The sequence below is a fragment of the Rattus norvegicus genome, chromosome 3, assembly GCF_021556685.1.
Source record: "Rattus norvegicus strain SHRSP/BbbUtx chromosome 3, alternate assembly SHRSP_T2T, whole genome shotgun sequence".
Taxonomy (NCBI): Eukaryota; Metazoa; Chordata; class Mammalia; order Rodentia; family Muridae; genus Rattus; species Rattus norvegicus.
In genome coordinates this window covers 90,879,674-90,882,621 of record NC_141536.1, presented here as the reverse complement: position 1 = coordinate 90,882,621, position 2,948 = coordinate 90,879,674, and positions in this window count along the sequence as shown.

Below are 2,948 nucleotides of genomic sequence, written 5' to 3'. Positions count from 1 at the left end.
TGTCCGTGTCTGTACCTGGGTACACACATGCTGTTGTGGGTCTGTGAGGCCAGAGAACTTTGTCCATAAAGGACAAAAAGGTTCCAGGGCTTGAACTCTTTCCGGGGAGCACACTTTCCTCTGAGCACCCTGACAGGCCCTTATTTTAGGACTTTAAAAACAATTATAGAAAATATGGATGCTTGGGCCAATACAACCACAAAACCTCAGAGATTTAAGAAAAAGGAGATTGTGAGACTTATAGGAAAATGTTCTTTTGTCTTCTCAGAGATCTGCTGAAATGGCTCAAATAGAGTTATGGCCAGGAAGCTGGTATAGACAAAGAAACCTCTTGCTACCCTTTTGAGACCGGTAGTCCTCTAAAGATGGAAATTAGGAAGCATTCATTCATAGCCTTGAAATGTCATTCATATACATATGTATATATATTTATATATATGTATATATATATAAAGTATATTGGAATGTGTCACTAAAGTGAGCTGGGGAAAAGGTTTACGTGCGAGCTATTAGCGTGCGTGCCGTTCCCCACCCTGACTCCCACAAGAATGTGTAAATTGTACCGCACGGAATGTAAGCGGCTGGGCCACGTTTCATAAATCTGCCTTGCAACGAGCCTCACAAGGCTTTGCATGAGAACAGCCCCAGGAAGGGAAAGTCTGGGATGTCTAGTGATTAACTGGGCCAGAAACTGGCCACTGACAATTTCCTCACAATGTTTTTAATAATATTATTTTTTGACAAAGGGGCACTTTCTCATGGAGCCCATCCCTAGAGCAATAGGTTCACCCTCCTGCCCACTGGAAGGCCTGGGAATCTTAAGCTAAATCCTGAGCAAACTGGAAGCATTACCCACCTCTAAAAAGGGACCTGACTTGCAAGTTTGGCATGGGGGACAGTAGACAGTCACCATGGTAGCTTGAGCCAGTTGCAAAGTTGGGAACTCACTCCTCCCCCGCACCATCTTTAATGGAAAAGTAAATTCTTCATCTTTCTGTTTCATACTCTGATAGTCAAGAGAAGACTGACCAGAACACCCAGATCTCTTCAGAATTCAGAGTGGCTTAACATAAACCTCACTTCTACCACTGAGTCCCATAATAACCATTAAGATTTAAAACTAAAATGAGAGGCTGGAGAGATGGCTCAGTGGTTAAGAGCACTGACTGCTCTTCCAGAGGTCCTGAGTTTGATTCCCGCCAACCACATGGTGGCTCACGACCATCTGTAATGGGATCTAATGCCTTCTTCTGGTGTGTCTGAAGACAGCGACAGTGTATTCATGTACATAAAACAAATAAATAAGTCTTTAAAAAAAACTAAAATGAACTAAAACTAAAATGGAGTACACCTTTAATCCCAGCACTTGGGAGGCAGAGGCAGTCAAATCTCCGAGTTTGGGGCCAGCCTGGTCTGTAGAGTGAGTTCCAGGACAGCTAGGAGAAACTCTGTCTTAAAAAACCAACAAGAAAAATAAGTCTCCTCAAATGGTAACTGTATCAGTGTCTCTTTATATTGCCAAGACAGATAACCCTGTTATCTGGTGTATTTTTGTGACTTATTTTTATTCACCCAGCAAAGATTTGCATATGGGGACTGGGGTGACAACTTAGAGGGTAAAGATTTGATCCCTAGAATCCATGTGGTTTTTAAAAAGATAGGTACTGTAGCCAGAACAAGGGAGGAAGAGACAGGTTGAGCCCTAGAGCTCTCTGGCCAGGCAGCCAAACCTCTTTGACAAGCTCCAAACCAGTGAGAGACCCTGTCTCAAAGATGGGTGGTCCCTGAAGACCAATACTAGAGTTTATCCTCTGGCCTCCACATATATGTGTTCGTGCACATATCCTGGCAGACTTATACCCCTGCACATGCACACACAGATCTACATACACATAGGGTCCAGATGTGAAAGATACAAAGGTAAAAGAAATCTCTGAGGCCGCAGGGCAAGATCTATTTCCAGACAGCTCCCACGAGGACACAGGCTTTCCGTGTGGTGGGCACTATGATAGCCTCCCCCAAGATGTGCCCATCCTGATACCTAGCTGGCCCTTGAGAATTTGTTTCTTGTAACAGCGAAAGAGAAGCTGCAGAGATAATTAAGTTGACACATTGAGAACGGAGGCCATCATGAGTTACCCGGGTAAGCACAACGTGGTCACAAGAATCCTTGTGACAGTGAGGGAGTGTCAGAGGCTGAGATACAAGGACATAAACATAATGAGAGATGCAGTTGTTTCAAGGAGCCACAAGCCAAGGAATGAGGATAGCCCTGGGGCTGAGAAAGAAGCACAGGGCAGCCAACGTCTTAAACCTAACTCGAGACCCAGTTAGGACTTCTGGTCTCCATGTCCATTACAAGTTATATTTGCACTGTTTTAAACCATCAACTTGATGGTTGGTTGTTAGGCCAGCACTGGAAAACAAGGTCAGTCCCCACCCCCTCCAGGACCAGGAACGTGCCTTTGATCCCTCACGGTTCACACTGGGCAGATGCCCATTCTCAGTAAACTAAGAAGCAACTCGTTTGGCATCCTGCAGGGTCTACACTGCAAGTTACACCAGAATGAGCTCCTCCTGGCATTACAGTCTAGACTAGCTACTTTAGCTTTTCTTTCCCAATCTTTTAAGTATGTCTCCTAAAGTAAGTAGGTCCTTGAAATGGCTGTACACCCTTGGTCACCTTGTACACCTCTGGGCTGGATGCTTCTGTCTTGAATTTGAGGGTAGTGATGCAGTGTCTCTCCAGCGGCCTCAGAGAACTGTGAGGTTTGACGAATTAGACAGGAAACATTAGCTTCTGTATGGGAGCGCATGCGCGGGCACACACACACACACACACACACACACACACACACACACATACACACTCACCAGTTGCTAGGATCTAGTCAGGAGATGAGTGAGAATGAGGTAAGTTGTTCAACTGCAATGAAGTGGGCAGACTT